The sequence below is a fragment of the Pseudorasbora parva genome, chromosome 11 (genome assembly GCF_024679245.1).
Source record: "Pseudorasbora parva isolate DD20220531a chromosome 11, ASM2467924v1, whole genome shotgun sequence".
NCBI lineage: Eukaryota > Metazoa > Chordata > Actinopteri > Cypriniformes > Gobionidae > Pseudorasbora > Pseudorasbora parva.
Genome location: NC_090182.1, coordinates 20143405 through 20164732, shown reverse-complemented (window position 1 = coordinate 20164732; position 21328 = coordinate 20143405). Strand labels below are relative to the sequence as shown.

Below are 21328 nucleotides of genomic sequence, written 5' to 3'. Positions count from 1 at the left end.
TGGTACGAGTCTGGCAAAGCGCCTAGTCTGTGTTGTCAATATGAAGCTGACTAAAATGTTGGACAGAATAACCAGTTTTGAAGGGAGAATGATTACGAACAAATGCATCTTACTCTACTGACCCAGTCGACCCACCCGCCCCTGTAGAGTCCTCAGCTGAGTTCAGTGTTGACCATGAAAGGATGTAATTTAAGCCAACCCGAATGACTAAGCCATGAGTCACCCTGACAATGGAATTTAATCACGAAGCATGCAACTTCAAACATGGATGATCATCGAACATAGGTGAGCGCTTTGATGGGTACGCTTATGGATTCAAGATGTGGAGTGATCGTGAGCTGCCTTATTTTGATGACATCATCAGGATGGATGGAAATGGTTTTGGAGAGGGTGAAGTTACTCTGTGGGGAGTGACGTCATGGCAATAGTGATGTCACCGTATTTGAGAAAAACTACTCTTGAGTGACTCTCAAAATAGCTTGGGATTCTAAAGCTTTTGGAGAGACACTGACTAAGAGAAAGCGAGAGGAATGTGAGTCTCTTTTTTTTTTTGCTCGGTCAGAAAGGAGGACTGGCATTCCTGGCATTTTGGAACATGTCCGTTTTAAGAGTTTCAGCAAAAACACACTCCACAATGCTCAGCTTCACCATCAAAATGTGACATTAAAACACCTCCAGTGAGCCATTGAACATATATGCGTCTTGTGAGACATATGAAGGCTTGTTCTCACTTACTAAAAGGAAGAGAAACACTGACGGTGGAATTATGCCAAAAGCAACCTTTCAATCAATATGGAGGACAAAGCCTCTTTCAGCAGGGTCATCTGCTTGACTCAGCAGAACTTGTATGTTTTTAACCCAATTCCTGTAAGGATGTGATGCTTCAACTCAAGTGAAGTCCTGAAATGCTGCGATAATGAACTTAGGGCCGTCAGAGGTCGGACAAACTCATCTATAACATGGTCACAATCATGCACAACAGATTGTCCAAAACAGTCCTGACAAAATTTATGTCCAAGTAATACCAATGTTAAATATACAAATATACAAAAAACATTCAAATACACAGAACACAGTGTCAATTTTTAATGATATACAACTGAACAACCTGATTTTTTTTTTTTAAATAGTCTATTTAATACTGTTCAAAAGTTTGGGGTCAGTAAGATTTTTAATTGTTTTCTGAAGTCTCATATGCTCACAAGACTGCATTTATTTGATCAAAAATAGCATAAAAACAGTAATATTATAATATAATGAATTCAGCAGCCAAATCATTCTAATATGCTGATTTGATGAGAAACATTATTCTAAGTATATTGTGATTCTTCATTTTTTTTGTGGAAACCATGATACTTTTTAACCAAAAGAACAGCATCTTATCTGAAAGAAAAATATTTTGTATCATTATTAATGTCCTCGCTGAATAAAAAAAGAATAATATCCTTAAAAAACACTTCTGAATGGTAGTTTAACATGTAACTTGCCAATCAAAAAAACTAATTAAATTATTTATTTATTCAAAATTAGTTTGAACCAGTGATTCATTTTCTCTTTTTATTGATATTATTGCTTAATAAATATTAATTAATGAATATACAGTGTCAGGTTAAATAATCTGCAAAATGCAAAGATTGTCCCACTTGTTGACAATAAGATACAATTAAACTGACTTTTTATTCATTAATAGCTCACCAAGATGAGCATTATGATCAAAATAAAGATCATTTGCTGTATAACTGTGTTACTAAGTTTGCAATTATGGGCGAGCGTCTGAATATGCATGTCCAAAAGCAGCCACCTGTCAGGTACCATACTGAAGACTGCAGAAACGCTATGAGGTACATTTACTTTTTAGTATCAGCACTGGTATTTGACACTGCAATAAAAATATGCTGTCTTTCTCTTCTTCTAAAAGTGATGTGAGAGTATCATCATCACACACCCCATCTGTTGGTCACAGAAGTGGAGAAGAGTTTATTATACATCAGGGAGAAAGGTCAATGGCTTGTGAGGCGAATGTTTGCTAATTCAACAGAACAAGAGAGACGGCAATTAATGAGACAAGCACACAAGCAACTCCCATGGCCACATCGGTCTACAACAACATGGCATAGCAACTTCTGCCACAGAAGTCGACAATTCAGTGTGTGAGGATAAACTCAAGCAACCATTGTGAAGGGGAATGAAGAAAGAAAATAGAACCGACACTTCTGTTGTGCTAAAACCGAGAGAAGAAATGCTTTACCTTCTGCTACCTTTGCAGGGGATCTGATCTCGCAATTCTTGTACTTTTCCACTCCCCCTCAAGGTGCTAGAAAAAGTCAAGGGGCCCACACCCACCTGAGACAGGAGCTGTTATCTTTGAGCCTGGAGCTCAGCTCTCTAAACATTAAGGGCTGGGGAGGAGAGACTGAGGCCAGGTGAAGGAAAAATCCCTGCCACTAAACTCATCAGGCTCTAAAGACGCTTGGATGAAACCAGTTGTGATCATCTCTCCCAGATGGAAACTTGTTTGAGGAGATGACAGAGAGCATCCACCGTTATGGAAATGTGATTCATGGTTTTCTAAACTATTTTATTCTGAAAAATGTAAATTTTTGAAAATGTCAGCTAATTTAAAAATAGATGGTTTTCTACCTAATATTATTTTTAGGTTATAGTAATTATAATTAAAACCCAGAATATAAAATGAGTTTTCAGTTGGTCAAACGGTAAGCCATGGTAAAGGTACCCTAAACTAAAGATATTTAAATGCTAGAGAAAAAAGAACCGCCACAACTGACCTGTGAATCGTGCAGTGACAGGAAATGCATCACTGAGCAGTCGGTTTCTGCTACTTCCTGACTGTTAGACCACAAACAAGCGAACACTTCTCTCTCTATTTGAGAGTGGAAACTTCTTCCCCTTCCTCTTAGATTTCGTATTTTTTTGTGTTTTCAACATGTTTGACTGCCATACATCACTATTTAGTTGGTAAACACTATTGGAATAAAACATTATGCTTTAACAATAAAAGCATGTCACACAATCTACTCAATTTACATTTGTTGCACACACACACACACGCACAAAAAAATGTATTCAAATAAAACTTTTTTAAAAAAAAGGCTCCATACTTTTACACTTCATCATCATCAGCACACGCCACCCATTTGTTTCCGAGAAGAACAAAACAAGTCTGGTTCTCAGAATATTTTTTAAAAAACCACCTCAAAACAGATTCACTTATCTCAGATATCATCCAACGAGCTAATACCACCACACGCACAATCAGACATTGTATTATCAACTAAAACCATCAATACCAAGACCAAGCTCACTGACACAAATCTCATGATTTAAAAAATAAATATATTTCTCAATTAGAAACCAACAGTTTTATAGACTCAGTTCCATGTAGTATGGGTGTCGCAGACTGGGGTTAATTACTGCGAAAACAACATGAGGAACAGAACTTGGTGCACCCTTACTCACTTCCTCTCTCACATCTCTCACTCTCAGGGTTCATCTCCTGCGACTAATCGCTTAGCTATTTCCTATATGTGCATGCACTGTCCTCAGGCATTGGTACAGATGCTGATGGGCAAGAGAAGGGCTGATGTTTAAAAATGTAAGCAGATTATATCTTACCAGCAGCGAGCTGACCCCAACTGATGGACTTCTTAAAAGGCACATGGTGTTTGCTACATAATGTTAAAAATGTTCTTCCCCGTGTTCTGTTTCTACTATGTGGCAACAGGCCGCACACCACAGATAGGAAGACACGTCAGACTTGTGAAAACAGGACAGGAAATTGCCACAGGGGCTAAAAAAGACAAAACTTGTACTTCAAACTTTGAGGCCCAAAAGGTAAAAGATCCCATTCAAATCATGCCAGTATTTGCAAAATGGCATAATGGCATTGGAATGACATGTGCTGATATTAAATTCTGATACCTTCATGCAAGCAGACAATTATTTTCATGATATGGCGTATAAGAGATAAACGTAAGATGTTAAAATTAAATATTTTCTAAATAAATTATGAATTAAAGCACTTCTATGGTGTTTCGAATATCCCTTTTCATGCATAGTGTAGTATAGCTGTTTGTGAATGAAAAAGTTCGAAAGTGCACAACAAGTAAAGTTATAGTCTCCCAAAAGAAAGAATCAATTCTGAACTGCCTTTACAAGTCCTTTGTATTTTGAATCGCACTGCGTAATGATTCTATGTAACAAGAAAAGATATTTGCATAATGCCTATTGTACATTGTCCGCCCACAAACAACTTGACCAACTTGCTCCTCAGAATCACAACCACCAAGTATGAATAATAATTGACATATATATTTTCTACTGTGTTTTCAAAATACATAGTTTAGTCTTTATATTGAGTAGATCTCCTGCTAACTGGCTAACTCACGTTATTACGTCTTACTGAAATAATTCTGCTAAGCAGCTGTGGTACACTATTACCTAAAACTGTGTCTATTAATGCAGATTTCCTGTCATTATTATTACTTTGAGTAAAGATAAAGGATGGCGCAAAATTTGTTTAGCAAACTTTTAATGTTCCATCAGTCATCCACATTGGGATAATAAACCGTGACTGATATAGTTCACACACATGTGCTGCAATAAATGAGAAATATACACATCGGTTTGTTGATGGACACACACTGGTTTGTGCTGATAGTGAGGAATTACAGTGCATCCCATGTACCTCAAAATAAATAAACTTCAGGAGGTGCCCACATGGGCAAAACCATATCTAACCATATCATTTTTGTATTACTGAGAAGGGTTCTGCTTAAGTCGTGGAGGTTCGGGCTGAATGACTAGTCCTTCCGATGTTTCATCATCAGACTCACGGTCAGATCGATGTGGTAAAATCAACGTAAGCAAGCCTCCGGGGTGGAGCTAAAGTTCAGTTATGGTAATGGCCGTTTAGTTTACAAAACATGCGCTGTATGCGGTGGACCAATCACAACACATCAGGCATTTAGACCTGTAAACCTCTAAAACTAAACGAGGAGCCTTTAAAATAGCATAACCGGGGCACTTTAAAACACTAAAAAGTTACAAGTGAATTTTGGCGTTGCAATTACAATATATACTTAAAGCTGCAGTCAATAACTTTTTGCACTCTAGTGGTTAATAAACAGAACTGCACGCATCTTGTGGAAGAAGATTGCAGCCGGAGCTACTTCTCTCTGTTTATGTCTATGGCGGATCACGCAGGGACTGTGCTCATCCACAGCGGTACCTACCAGTCTGGCCTGAAATAGTCCCAATATAAGTGCCATAATGATTCAGGGTAAGACAAAAACACGGTTTGGAAAAGTGATAAATGTTGTACAGTCACATTATATAATTTTTGTAAATTTTGAACACAAAAAAAGTTACAGACAGCAGCTTTAAATTTAGGTTTGCTACATTAATACAGATAAATACAAAATATCTACTGTCAACTGTATAAACACACTAAAAATTCCGATTTTTTATTTTACCATAAAATGAAATTTTCTCAAAGCACTGATTGCATGTATAACTATAAATAGGCTTCATTTTGATGTGCTGCTTGAACAACCTTCCAGTATTTAATTGTTGGAATCTTTTGAACTGCGTCTACGCTGTTTCCAGCGGCATAAGCAATTTGAAAAACATTTCAGATATTTCAGTACAAAGACAAAATATTTTGGCTTCTATGCAAGAACAATTCAGAGCATGACAAGACTAGAGAAACTCAGAGATATCAGCCTGATACTGACTTCAAAATCCTAGGTGTTTTCACCTCCCTCTCACTAACAATCATCTGATCATGTTTAGAATCTGTTATCTACAACACACTGTGACACTTTTCATAGTTTTATTCTGCTTATGAGAACATATCTCACACTTGAGTAAATAACATTCTACCAACTTCAAAATGAATTCAGAGCCTATTTGTGTCAACCATGGAACCTGGTAGAAATCAAGGCTTGTTCACTGATAATGCCACCCTTGATAAATGGGGACATTCTAGCTCTCCTGAGGTAGTATTTATCATGCTTTCGTCTATGGCGGCATATGTACTGTTGTGAAATAGCGCCACCCCCGCCATCTTGACTCACCCATCCCCGGTGTGTTTACACTCATACCAAAACCAACATGTCACAGCATATAGGAGGGAAAAATGCACCCTGAATACAGCAGCAAAACATGTCTGCCTTGAATTGCCTTGAAAATTCTAGGAAAACTCTTAAGAGCCTGTGATGACACTGCCTGCATTCAACACTTGATAAGACCGTACAGGTATCGCAGAGTTTTCGCTAACTATAAAGCAGTAAAATTCAAAGTTCACGTTTTAGCTCACTGTCACCGAAAGAGAAACTAACTGTTTGAAGTTCCTTTCTGTATGCTCGAGGCCTTGTGAAAAAAAGCATGCGTGAGAAATCAAAACGTTTGCCTGAAATCAGCTTAAAATATGCAAGCTGAGGGCACAAAGAAACTAAAGCTGGCTGTTAAATGCAAAGAGCATTCCAAACAGGTCTGGACATAAACTTAAGGAGGTTTCCTCATGAGCAAAAGCTGAACTTTTATGCACAGTCTACTAACCATATCATTGTTGTAACTGTCATTGTTCCAGACCCTTCAAAATATTTTGAAATTTAAATCGTGCATGCATACCTTCATCCAAATCTATCTAAACCGAACTTGGGTATTGCAAACTGTCATTAATGCAGACATTTTATTTGTTATATTTTTGACAGATAGGTGTAGATAGGACTAAATTCACACCTATATGAACTGCCGCCTAAAACTGATTGACGTCATTTTCCTGACTATAACTAAATTAGTAAGTTTGGAGCAACCCATATCTATCTTCGTATTTATCCAGGCTGACAGACATTGATAAAACCATCATGCTCTAAAACATCATACACTCCTTGCTGCGACGCTGGCACTCCTCTATTATAATGCATCATAAAATACTTTATAGCTGACACAATTGGCCCAAAATAACTGACATTCATGCCATTTATCATAAGTTATGTAAGGTTTGCCTTTGGCCCTGTAGAGCTGCAGGGGCCGTGTGCAATATGTGGTATAGTTCTCTTCTAGTCACGTCATATGATCTTGACTATGACAATATGGAAGAGGAGGTGCAATATGACAGGGGGTCACTTACATTTCCATAAAGTGATTACATATCAGTTACATGATATAAATCAGTAGACAAGCCTTTCTTATTTTCATTAATAAGCATGGTAACAGAGTATTGTAACTGATTCTTCCTTATGAAATGAGACGCGGATTATACCCAGGGCTGAAAAAAATTTACTGCATAATCAGACCAGCTGCTTCATGTTTTAACTACAAAATAGCACAGGTTTATTAAACTAACAAACATACTACAAACAAGCTCTTGCCAACATGTTGTGGTATTGTCTCTGAATCCATTAATTCTGAATGGGGTGGTGATATATTATTATTCTGAGAGAGGCTGATGAGTCCACAGTAGTGTAAGTGATATGTTTAGACAGCTTTCAGATCCTTGCTGGTTAATAAAACCCCGTGGGGAGGGTGTACAGGAGGAACTCTCCTTTTACTAACTACTAACAGCAGCCTAATTGCATATAATTATTCAACCCATGATCCATCTCTGCAGCTACTGTTGCAAAAGACACATTTTCAGGTGATGAACTAGAATAACGTTCTCGATGTTATGCGATAACGTTCTTTATTACACAGACAGCATGTACTCCTGATACGATACTCATTTACAGCTGGAAATGTTTGAATGAGCCAGTGTGAATATTGGCTCGGGCATCACCTGTGTAACCTGTGGAGAAAACAGCGCAAAGCAAACACCACAGCAATAAAAATAGACCACTATAAAATAACGCTCCACATCCTCCATTCATCCATTCAAATCTCTCACTGCAAGAAACGAGAGAGGACTGGAGTAATAAAGAATAGCTCTAATGACTTTTAGAGATCAGTGCTGGAAGCGAGATTACACATTTCCATTTTGTTGTCGTTGTTTGTTGGTTGGTGAAGAGGCGGTATGCAGATGCTGGTGGCAGGGTTTCATTCGGGTCAATATTTGAAAAGGAACACTGGCCTTTGTAGTGCCATCGTTTGCTCATGATAGCAACGAGATGAGAAAAGCCAACAACAATATGTGAGCCAGTAAACGAGGGAGCTTAAAAAGAAGTAGTTAACATCTCAAATCTACTTATACAGATAGTGACAATATCCTGAAGTGAGGCAAGAACTACAAAACAAACAAATGAGTGAAATGCAGTTAGTAAAAACAGAGTTATCCATCAAAACAGCAGAATCTGATAGTAAAGCTTTTGGGCTCACTGCAATGTACCAATAACAAGACACTAATGCTTGCGTATGCAATAGACAGAATATCTCTTGAGGACTGTGAACACTAAATGAGACTCACAATGAAAATGTAAACAAGGAGAGGATGTTGCTAAGAAACCGGTTGTGAGGTGACCTATAGCATGTTGAGTGAAATTACACAGATACAACGGGTAGATGACATTTAAGCATGAAAAATATTGTCACATAACATGTTTTTTTTTACAAGTATGTTTTATAATATAACATAAAACATAATTAGCAAGCTGAAGAAAAATCATCTAATTTCAGGCTATTGATTAGTGTTGTTGGTAGCACATCAAATCATCTCTCCTGTAATGCCTTGTAATTTGAAATCTTTTTCAATTGTTTTACCAAACTACAACTTAAAAGACTTCTGCCAGAGGCTGACATCTCCTCCATCATATTGAATATCACTCCAAATACGTGTGCAAACGCAACTGACAGTAACCAATGAACATAGAGATATTTTAGGCAATTAGGTTAATATGTGGCCTGAACTGAAACCAACTGGTATCCTCATACCATAACTACCGTTATATGGCTAAGATCCTTTCAGTTTAACTGCTTTTCTGACCATACAGAACTTCATTTATGTTATAGTACTGGATTGAGCTGTTTGACTACTGATACTTTTCAAAGGCACAACGCATTTTGTAAACTTTTTAACATTTATTTAAAAAAAAAAAAAAACATTGGACATTTCCAAACAGCCAACATTGTTATTTTCACAGATGCACAATTCACAGATGATACGATGGTGTACATGCAAACAATAGCTCACATCATAACCATACATTCTAATTTTAAAGCTCAGTAAAGAAAACTAACATTAAACTATCAGAAACTAACAACTAGAGTCTTTTTAGAGCTGTGACTTGTGGTTTAATGTTCTGTTAAACACAACCGCCCACAACGTGTTCAAAGCATGTGCGTTTCTCTAAAATGCTAGATACTTTCTTAGCTGCTCACCACACGTGTTGCTTTTAGAGCTTGCGAAATGGTCGCTTCTATTCACAACTTTAAAACTGTGAAGCTTTTTGTTTTCAGAGTTTTTGTGAGCCTGAATTGCATGTAATTGCATTTCAAGGCTGGTATCTGCCCTGAGCTGTTCCTATGAAAAGCAATGCATTGTCATCACGATAACCAGTCAGTCACATGGCTGTGTATTCGTTGTTTACCAGACAGACTAGAAACACAGACGCTGCCCCTGCACTGTATTTATGGGAGGTAACCACTAGTCCTCATCTGGTCCCTCTCTTAAGTACTCACTTAGCAACACACACATTCATCTGTGTGAAACTAAAGCTCTAAAAATTCAGCAAAGCTGACAGCATTCCTCCTAAAATGAGAACGCCAGGCGGCTGACTTGGCCCAAGAGTGGCAGTAGAGCAAGTTACAAAGAGACAGAGGTCTTCCTATAAAAAGAGGAACATGCAACTGCTTTGACAAAAGATAGGCGCTCTGGAAAACACAGTTATTGCAATGCACGGTTTCATAAGACTGATTTCAATACAGGCTTTAAATGTGTGTTTTTGGGTGGTTATGGTTGTTTGGTTATTTTTTAGCACTTTGTCATGAGATGCTTGACAATGTGATGTTTTGTGACTAATTTAGTGAATACACTTTAAGCAAAAAAAGACATGAGTAGTGTGGTTTACATGGGAAGTGGTCTGACATATCATTCATCTGCGAACATGTGACGTGAGGCTCTTTTCTGGTGAGATACAACAACAGTAATGCGGGAAGTGATATTCCATTTCTGATACTAACATGCTCAACAAAGGGCATAAAAGCATAAAAAGACAATCCTGATGATTACAAAACACATTTAGTCATTCTAAAGTCATGGTCACATTAACAAAATTGTACATAAATTGTACAAGAAGGCCCACTGTCTAAAGCCAGTGTGATGTATAAAGCACAGTTCACACAGAAATCACTTTCAAACCAAGCAGTTTTAAAAACAGTCAGTGCAAGTTGGTAACTTTGAACCTTTTTGAAATTCCTACTTAAATGGCTGAAACTTTGCAGATGAACAGTAAATGTGATCACAACTTCACAAAATTTCAACAGTCCTAAACTGCTTAAAAATGCAACACGGTTCTGTTAGCTGCTATGTGGATCTGAAAGTTGACTTACAGAAGTTTCTGTATAAATGCCTTGTTCTTAGCCAATTCATGTTCTTAATATTGAGGCAAGCTATTTGGTTTGATTTTTTGTTTTGTTTTCATAATTTCTCAAAAGCAAAGTAAAACCTGGTATATCACATGATAGTCTGCCCTTGGGAACAAGATGTAAATGAATGTTCTCAACTCTAGAACAACAGAAAGACCCATTCAGTGGGAAGTTTCAGTGGAACATCACCCACCAAAGCTTGAGACAAAAACAAAACAGGTATTGCAAGTGGGTGGGAGTCATCATCTTCTTTAACAAAAGGGCATTTCCCAAAAGAAATTGCAGGCCACTCTTTGTGATACCGAGGACATGTACTTATTTTGGCTAAACTGACTGACCATTTGTTCCGCTTTCTTTCCTAAACAATATGTTTTGGCTAAAAACAGATCATCTCTAGTTGTTTGTATGGATTAAATATATAAAAAACGTATCTTCTCTACATGTTCTCTTTTTCTTCAACCTGACACTGACTAAGCTATTATGTAATCATCTGTGATGGCGAATCTTCTGTCATCTGGTACCTGAGAACCAAGGCATGCCAGTCTGAGCTTGTTTTAGGAATCAGACAGTTTCAACACTGAGAATGTGTGTTGCTCAATGGAAATGGGGAGAGCAGTATGAAAATGTGATGCAAATCTTCGCAAGCAGTCAACAACATAATCGACAAAGGAATGACTACCTGGACTATTTTAGCAGAACACTACTGCTTTCAGTAAAAAGTCAAAGATACCCAACGGCAACACAATTGTTATCTCGTATGGCGATCTCATTTAACTTTTGACTTATAAATAGTTTGGGGTTTTTTGCATACTGTTGTCATGGTCCTAATAACATCTGGTCCCCTTAACATTTAAACTGTAGTCAGTTTCAACTCATCTGAACATTTCTTATAGTATACCTCACATTGATAAACTCAATGACAATCACCGCACTACCTTCAAAAGCTAAGATTAAGATCTCTTTAAAAACATTATGCCCTATTACAGGAACTCGTGAAAAAAATACCAAAGATTTGTCCTTAAAGCCCCTAGTTAGTTACCAAGCAGGTTCCTCAATCTACAATTCCAAAAACTCTATCAAAGATGGAGGAATGTCAAAGCACTGAAATAACTGAAATACTAGGCTAACAAACCATAGTCTGCAATATAAGCCTCAGCAACGGCTTGCATACCACCCACGCTAGGGCTGCACAATATCGAAGTACTGCAAATGTACAAACCGTGATATGCATATTGCAACAACTTGCGATAACTGCATTATTTTAATACTACAAAAGATTACAAAAAGTCCAAGTTTTGAGCAGACTGGACACATGACTGTTACATACGTGTGGCATGCTTAATGTGATTAGGCACAATAAGTACTAGCGCACACAGAAAGCAGAAAGCACTTTTGAAATTCATTTTACAGACTTCAAGCATTATCGTATCGCATATGGAATATCACATTATTTAACGAGTGATTGTATACTGCATTTTTCTTAAATATCATGCAGCCCTAACCCCCACACCACACAATGCTGTGACAGAAAGAGGACAAATATTCTTTCTCAGGCCCAACCCTCTTCTGTTCTGCATGCTAGACCAGCTAGAGCAGTTTGGTCCACCCCTCCTGCTCAGTAGGACCTAATGATCCAATTACAGGCAGGGACTTGTTGACGCTGTGAAGAGCCAACCTGACACTACCGGCCTCGCTGCCAACTGTGACAGAAACTCAGACCTGAAGAGAAGCCCCAAACAAAGCAATCTGCAGCAAAGGGGCCTGTGTTTGACTACAAGCCAACTCCAGGTGCCACGGCTCATTTACAATACAAATCAGGGACAGCCGGGTTGGGGGCATAATAGTTTGAGTGGTGTTGGTATCTCAAGCCTAACAGGGGGTCTGACAAGATAACAGAGCCATTAAAGGAAAATCTGATATTGCCCTGAACACCTGAGGTCATATGACATAGGGTGTGTTGGATGGGGGAAAATTCCCTAGAAGTCCAAGTTGACCTCCACGAAACTGCTTTCACACGTGAATCTGACTGAACAGAAATATTTTTTTTTTACTTTATCAAAATGTACAAAAATGCATATACGAAACTCAATATGAGTTAGATATTACCAAAACATTAATTAAAGGTTCAAGCAAAGACAATAGCCTAAAGCTGATGCTCATATGACTGTCTGTAACTTCAGCAAAGATATTAATTTGCTTAAAACTCTTTCAACATCACTTTAGGCCACATGCTTGAACATAATTGTGTCAAAAATTACTGTTTTCCCTAGAAGACTGATTGTCCTGCTACTTACAAGCTAGTCTCAGCACATACCATGGAGATGATGACACAAGGTACTATAGTAAGCATGGTGTCAGGCATAATTACACGTGGTAAACTCTTGTCAGAATGACGTTCTGTGAGGGTTATATTTTTAAAAAAGAGAAAGAGCTCAAAAGAGATGCTTGGGTGACTAGAGTTGTGTGTCACTCTCCTCTCTCCTGAGTTACTGTGGTTTCTTAGCACAACAGGATGGGCAACATTCAGACCAGGTTTCACGGCAATGATGAGGCCTGATAAGCCAGTCTAAAATCAAACTGAAATCTACAAGCCCACGTAATGGAATCAATGACACACTACAACAGCAAAGCCATCACTTACGAGAGCAAAAAGGTAGATTGGCATAGTGTATAGTTGGCAACTTTGTAAGCATATCACTAAAACAGGCAAAGATTTAACTGAAACATTTATTTTGATTCTGGAACCCACTCTAACCGTCGAATGGGCTTGGTCAACAGGCTTACAAAACACAATTGTCTACCTCACTCTCGGTACCCATATAAGGCAATGATACTTTGCAAAACATGTGACTATAAACTTGTAAATACCGCACACTATATCAAAAATACGTTTAGTTCGATTTGTACAATTGCAAAATGGTCTTTCGTGTAGGGAAAACAGGTCTAAACCTGTTTTTACACAAGTCCGGAGCAATCATTTGACCAATAATTGATTTTAAAACGAAGACTTAACACACATATTATTGGTTGCTTAGCTGCATCACAATAAATATAAATAAAAACTGCTTTTAAACGTTGACCTAAAATCAGAAAGTCTAATTTCATATCAAACACAACGTACATTGCATATACAGGTACATGAAAAAGATGAATAATGCTTACAAAATGAAGAATATAGACAACAGAAACTTGGCGCTTACAGACATACAACTGCATTATATTACGTCATAAAAATATAAAATGGTCACTAACCTTAAATGCTCAGGGGTCTCATGTCAAACTCCATGGTTATGGAGTAAAACATACATGAAAATGTTGGGGGAAAAACTCAGATTAAAAAAAAAGGAAATTATTTAACAAAAAAAGAGAAAGATTACGTTGACATGAGTGAAAAAAATAATCCAAGGGTGTGTCTAAAGCGAATCGAATGGCATGTTCAAGGTGTTGAACACTGACCTGCCCTCTGCCTCTCCCACTTACTTCAGTGGTAGATAGAAAGAAAATGAGAACAGAGTAGGGGAGGGCAATGGCTGCGGGTTGAAATCTTAAAAAATGAGAAGTACTGCAAAGCAAAAGCTCTCTCTCACTGTGACTCATCCCCCACGAGTAACCACTGACAGACACGCTGTAAAACAGAACTTTAGCTTGGAACCAATCAGATGCAAGGGCAGAGCTAATATGCAAATGACTTCAGGTGAGCTCAGGCTGGTGTTTGGATGGGCTGGGGAGGGCAGTGGGGGAGGGGAAACCTGGACAAAGTAACAACCAGACTACACCTTGAGCTATGCGAGACGGGTAACACAAGACTGGGTAAGAGTGTAAAGGTTTTCATCAACACGACGTAGACGTGGCAGGAGTTAAGCAGGCACAGGGATTTCTACCCAGATCAAATGCTTTTTAAAAATGAGATGTCTTGAGGAGAGCGAAACCCAAAATGTATATCAACTGATTAGATCTCTCTGTAGTTCTTGTTTTGAGTGCTGCCAGAGCTTTTATTTGAGAAGGTGAAATGGGAGTGGCCCTGCAGGCCATACGACACCTCATAAAGCAGGCTTTATGTTTGATATGAGGCATGAAAGAGGCCATGCGTTATAAAACTGGAAGAGCCGCCCCACCTGGTTGCGCTGTTGAAAAGAACAGCCACAAGAAACGCTTCCAATTAATTGTAAGAGGCCTTACCAATGATTTCTACGTCACTGCGTTCTTCCAGTCAAAGGGAAAGTACAGAATTGTGGCTTCTGCATGGTTTGGCTATAGCTATATTAAAATATTTCAATATTAAAGGGATAGTTCACCCAAAAGTGAAACTTCTGTCATAATTTACTCTCTCTCATGTTGTTCCGAACTTGTACACACTTTTCAAAACATATTTTGCATTCCACAGAAGAAAGTAGGTCTTACAGGTTTTAGGGGGACCTTACACCCTTAAAAATAAAGGTGCCAGGAAGAACCAAAAATGGGGTTTCACAGTGATGCCATAGAAGAACCATTTTTGGTTCCCCAAAGAACCGTTTTGTGAAAGGTTCTTTAAAGAACCGTTTTTTCTCACCATTTTATAGTCTAAAGAACTTTTGTGCAATGGAAAGGTTCTTTGGATAATAAAGGTTCTTCATGGAACCATACACCCTGCCAAAGAACCATTTAAGAACCTTTATTTTTAAGAGTGTAGGGTGAATCATCTGTGCCAAACACCCTATTAAATTGACCACGGTATCATATTAATATCAATCAGCCCATTGTGCCATTCTGTTTCTTCACTCTATCTTTGTGCATATGAAGCCATAGCATTTGTCGAGCACTTTTATCTGAGACGATCCAACTGACAAACAGGAAGCCAGGGTCTGTGGCATGGTGTGGCTTAGTGAAAAGAGCTGAAATGCAGTGGGTTTTGTCAATGCGCCATTTAGACGAGTAAATGAGACAGAATGCAAAGAGACAAAATAGTCATTTAATTGACACTTTGCCAACTACAGCAGCAGTTACGTTAGGGCTTACCGGCAACTACTTGCTTCTTTCTGAGAAAATTTTAACTGTACTGTTTGGGAGGGTGGAAAAGCAGTCAGGCCTCTTGGGTAACCTTCAGTCTAGTGGGTGTGTTCTCAAATTGTTTAAGAAATGAAGCCAGTGCATTATATATATATTATATATATTGCATACACTCTGCCCGTTATAGTCAAATGAGGATTATAAGCAGGCAAAAAAGGTAAGAAAAGGGAGAAAAATAAATAATTTGGCTTAGATTGTTGGGTCACCTATTATGCTCAGCATCAAGCATGCATGTGATGAAAAATGTGTAAACATGGGGCGAACACCTGCCCCTCTGTGCTAACAATGATATATAAACTGTCTGTGACATCAAGTGGGAGATATCAAACAAGTCCAACAGGCTCCACATCACTACAATAAATCCGCTAGAAATTGCAGTGCATCCAACAAATAGATTGTCTGTTAAATCTTTTCTCATAACAACAATAATCTCATCTCAGTATCCGTTGATAAACTGTACAATCCAGTATAACTATTGTCATTATAAGTAAAATTATATGTTAAATCCATAGATCTATAAAATATTATAATAGAATAATAAAACAAAAAACAAAACCTTAGATTTATTGAGTTTAATTTACTTCAAAGCACATTCAAAGTAAATAGCAAAAGAAAGAAAATTAAGAAAAACAGCATTTTGTCTGTATATTCTCTACAGAAAGTGTTGGGGAATTCAATTGCTCTCACAGCAACCAGACCCTGATCACATGCCTCTGCTGACAAAGTTCAAAGACACACCTTTCCTATACAGCCTAAAAATAAAACCTGCTCACTCGCCTTTACTAGCTCTGCATGACTGAATCCAAGCTAAACACAGCCAAACCACAAGAAGGCCTCATTTTTCTGCTGTGTGCCTGTTTTAAAATGTACATGACACACTTTGGTTTTGCCCATGTCCGGAGTGGATCTTTTTTCTTTTTTTTTCTGTTACCTCCTATAAATTTACTTCAAATGAATTGCTGACATAAAATGCTTGAGTACTGCTAATGTACACTCACCCTAGGTTAAATCAATTTACTCAAATCAACTGGAATATTCTGTCTTAATATAAAACCTTTAACTTTTGTAAGGAGAACATCAACTACATTGTAAATGTCTCAATGACTTATCAGTGATGCAAAGAAACTTCACAGTGTCCTTTATAATACATTGTAAATCCTAACACTCAAAATACTTAATTGGTTTGAGTAGGACAAACTTAAATTAAACAAATTATTTAAATTAACAATGAACTGTTATGAGTATTTAGAACTTTATTTTTCTTTTTAGTTTACAGCACTGACATATTTAAAGTAAACTGAACTGTTTCATTGTTTTGAGTTGTATGAACTCATCTGCATTACTTTAGACTAACTTAAGTTTAAATGAAGCTGGGCTGGGATTTTTTATTTCCCAGCATGCTTTGGAAGAAAAAAAAATGCTAAAATTAAATGTTATATAATGTGTTTTTGTGCAAGATTAGTGCTGAGAGATTTAGTAGGGATTCATGTTTTATGCTAATTTAGAACAATTTCTGTTAAAGGTGTCATAAACTGGCTTTTTAAAATTTTGTTATACTGTTGTCTGAGGTCAACTAATGACGTTCATGTGGTTTTTAAACTGAAAAACATCATAATGAATAATAGGCTATTTTTTACATTGGTTTTGAGGGTCTCTAGAATGCTGGGTTTTGATGGGTGGGCCACACTGAAAACTAGGAAGTAAACGCACAGTGCCCACCACTAGCATTGGAGAATATTTGCATATTTAATGAGCTTCAGCTCCCCTGTCAGTTCACAGGAGGCATTGTTTTGAAAACAGCAACCGGAATAATTATCTGACTCTCAAAATGTATTTATCAACACAATGATCGGTGGATATAACCGTGAACCTTAACGTTACGCAGGCGCACGCTCTTCAAATATCGAGTCAAGAGAGTGAAAATGAACAATGCAGATCAAGAAATTAATGTTATTTCACTATTGACTCACCGGCCTGTCGACATGCTTACATTTTGGTCTGGAAAACATATAGCCCTGGGACGTTGGGCTTTGCGATCCGATCTGATCTGATCCCGAATAGCAATCAACCAACAAACAAGGGATTCTCCAACCTGTGACAGCGTGCTAAGGTATTTTCTGTTAGGCATGTACACATAATTAATACGATCTGTAACAATGCAATACCATCACATATAAAAAACACGTTTTACTCACATAAGTGCTGCACCATTCCTGTCGGATCCAACAGAATAGTGTTTTGATCTAAATATCGACCTGTGTCTTATTTACAAATGATTATCTTGCTATCTTTATTGCTCGGTAACGCGATCAGTTTAGCTCCACGAGTCGGTGGGCGGGACTACAGAAGCAGGCATACACATAGAGGCGGCGTTACACCCTTCTAAATACATCACTGATTTGAAAGCCTCATTTTCTGGGCCTGGTGTCTATAAAAGCTTTTCTTTTACTAACAAGGATGTTATCAGCTCTGAAACTTACAGGATATTCTTATATTACCATGACCTTTTATATATCAAGGGTTCAAGGGAAAGTTGATTTCTCAATTCATCACTCCTTTAATGTGGGTTTTTGGAGAGTTACCATCATGGTAACAATTGGCACATGCTGCTTGGTTTGACAGCAGATAAGTTACATGTTTAAAGTTGCTGTACTCAATCAGTACAGCAACTTGATATCATTCAGTAAAGCAACCATGGCATTGTTAACATGTTAGCAAATTAGCAAGTTGGCATTTTCTAAGTTCACGTTAAGAACAATAAAATTGTATGAGTACAAAATAAAAATTTAAATGTTTTCTTAACTTTTTTCTTAAGGTTTACAGTGAAGTAACTTTAAATCACTCATTTGATTTGCAAGAACTCAAAAATAAAAAATACAAAAAGTTAATGAACTAAATCTTATGTTAATTGCAATCAAAATGTTAGATAATTCAAGTTAGTAGCAATTAATATGCATAAGTACTACAAACACAAAACTTGATAGTTCTGCTTACTTAAAATTAGGAACATCATAACTCAAAAACTGTTATGTACCTCAACCATAGAACCGTAAAAAAGAACGACACGTCTTCACTTCCTTCCACTGAAGAAAAGTGAAGCCGCCAACATCCAAACACGGAGCTGAAATCTTGCGCAACTTTAGGACCGAGTAGTAAACATGGGATTGGAGTCTGTAGAGAGCAGGAAGTAGAGTCGCAATATCAAAGCCCGCCCACACTCTGGCAGATGCAGAACAATTCATTATGTTGGTGTAAAATAAACTGTTATGGAAATGTAGAAATTAAAGCTAAAGCTTCAATCTCCTCCTGAAAAAAAAGTATGTTATTTCCTCTGTGACTACTTCACTCAAGCTGTCAATCTCAGCTGCCAATCATGACATCAGACCCTATGAAAATAACTACTAAAACCAAACATATTGAAATAACGAATACCTGGAATGAAAAACTGCCTAAAATGACAGAAGCCATCTTTGGGGGGAAATTATTAGGGGCCAAGCCCCCGAAGGGGCTGTAGCCCCTATTGGAATTGTTAGTATACTTTATTATTATTATTATTAGGGGCCAAGCCCCCGAAGGGGCTGTAGCCCCTATTGGAATTGTTAGTATACTTTATTAGGGGCCAAGCCCTGAAAGGGCTGTAGCCCCTATTGTATCTGTTAGTTTCCTATATTATTATTATTATTATTCTTCCTCCCTATGGGAGTCAATGGCAGCCCTATGAACCGTAAGTAGGAAAATGATGAAATTTGGCACACTTGTAGAGATAGTCATCAATAGTAAATGGACCAAATTTGGAGTCTCTAAGACCAACTCCATAGCGCCACCACCAGTCCAAAAATTAAACATTGAAACTGTTATAACTTTTGAACCCTTTGAGGTAGAAAAATGCCACTTAGTACACCTGATTCCTCTCATCATGCTGATCAAATTTAATATCTTACATTAAGACTCCGCCCATTACAGTAATGGCCATTTTAAAAAGTACAGTATTCAGTTTTTTCGCTACTCCTCCTTCAAAATTTGTCTAATTTTGTCCAAACTTGGCAGAGAGAATATTTGGACTGAGCCGCACAGAAATGACTGAACAGAATTTTTTGGACCCTTGGGAAAAAAAAAAGTTATGATGTCTCGAAGTTAACGAGGTTGACCAAAAATTGGTTCTGAGGCTGTATCTCGGCCAAACTTTGACCAATCAAAATGAAAATTGGTATTCTTCATCAGACCCATGATCTGAGGATCCATGCCAAAGTTGGGAACAGCGCCACCTAGGGGTCATGAGATATGAAAAAAGGCTATTTTAGCCCATAACATCCGAACGGTTTGTCAGAAAATCATAATATTGGTGTCTATGGATTCCTCGTGTCATGCTGAATCTGGTGATATAAGATATGTTAGGATCGGATGAACCACGTGACCGCCATTTTGAATTTTGTCATAAAATGTGATATCTTTTATAATATTTGACATATCTGCACACAATTTGGTATGCATGACCGTCATCATGTCCCGAATGTACATGAGAAGTTTCAGAATAGCGCCACCTAGTGTTCCAGAGATATACAATTTTTTGCTAAAACGTTTATAACTTTTGAAAACATTATCTATATTCTATATAATTTATGTCATTTTGTTCTCTGGGTTTTGCAGATTTCGACGATGTCTCATTTGTCATTTTCCAAACATGTGACTGTGTGCCATATTGAATCAAGTGAAAAACAGTTTTTTTGCTACTCCTCCTTCAAATTTTGTCCAATTTTGTTCAAAATTGGCTCACATTAAATATGGAGTGAGCCGCACAGAAATGACTGAACAGATTTTTGATATTCGCTACCGTTCCTGAGAAATCCACCTCTGAAGTTGAACCTGCCTGTGTTTGTGTCTTTATGCTAATTAGCTTAGCATTCTAAATGGTTATTTGCAAAAATGTTCTTCCGTTCCAGACACTAATTACTTCTAAGAATGATTTCAAGCAATTTTTCACAAAAAATATATAATGTTGTTCATTAAATCCAAAAATCTTAATTTTGAGTTAATTTCTAATTTTAACTATGGACCTATGGCATGTCAACGAGCGCATGTCCTCCCTGTGGCGCAATGAGATGAGTGTCAGCCACCGGATTGTGAGGTTATGGGTTCGAGTCCCATGGGGGACAGCTTTATAAAATTGTGTGTAATGTTCTCATTTAGTGGCAAAAGCTGCAGTTCTGCCTTCGAAATCTCAAGCCTTTATAAAATTAAACAAACCAAAGTATGAGTGGTCTGCTGTTTAAAGCAACAGGCTAAAGATTTGAAGATTGATTGGTCAAATTCAATGTGTAGTAAGTTAACTTAAGTTATGTTGTTTAAGCATGTGAATTGGGCAATGTACAAAAGTTTCCTAATAATATCCAAAGTCCAAAAAAGCCAAAAAGAGCCATAATGGGCTTGGCCCCGCAATTGCTGCTAGCAGCTATATTTATTATTATTATTATTATTCTTTTTCTTCCCACTGGGTTCCTATGGCAGCCCTATGAACCGTAAGTAGGAAAATGATGAAATTTGGCACACTTGTAGTGATGCTTATGAAAAGTAATTGCTCCAAATTTGGAGTCTCTACAACAAACTCTATAGCGCCACCACCAGTCCAAATATTCAACATTTAAACTGTTATAACTTTTGAACCCTTTGATACAGAGAAATGAAACTTAGTACACCTGATTTCTCTCCTCATGTTGATCACATTCATTATCTTACATTAAGGCTC

The 21328-nt window shown here is 37.6% G+C and overlaps 1 protein-coding gene across 4 annotated transcripts in view; it reads right to left on the bottom strand.

Moving 5' to 3' along the window:
• elf1 (E74-like ETS transcription factor 1) overlaps positions 1-21328 on the bottom strand; it is a 50230-nt gene that overhangs the window by 17822 nt on the left and 11080 nt on the right. Inside the window, exon 1 of one of the 4 annotated variants that reach the window (XM_067457360.1) lies at positions 13792-14104. The exons of 1 other annotated variant lie outside the window; for it this stretch is intronic. The gene's annotated coding sequence lies outside the window, so the exon portion shown is untranslated. Of the gene's footprint in view, positions 1-3633; positions 3734-13791; positions 14105-21328 lie in introns of those variants that run through there. 2 more of the 4 variants (XM_067457364.1, XM_067457362.1) reach the window with 2 other exon arrangements.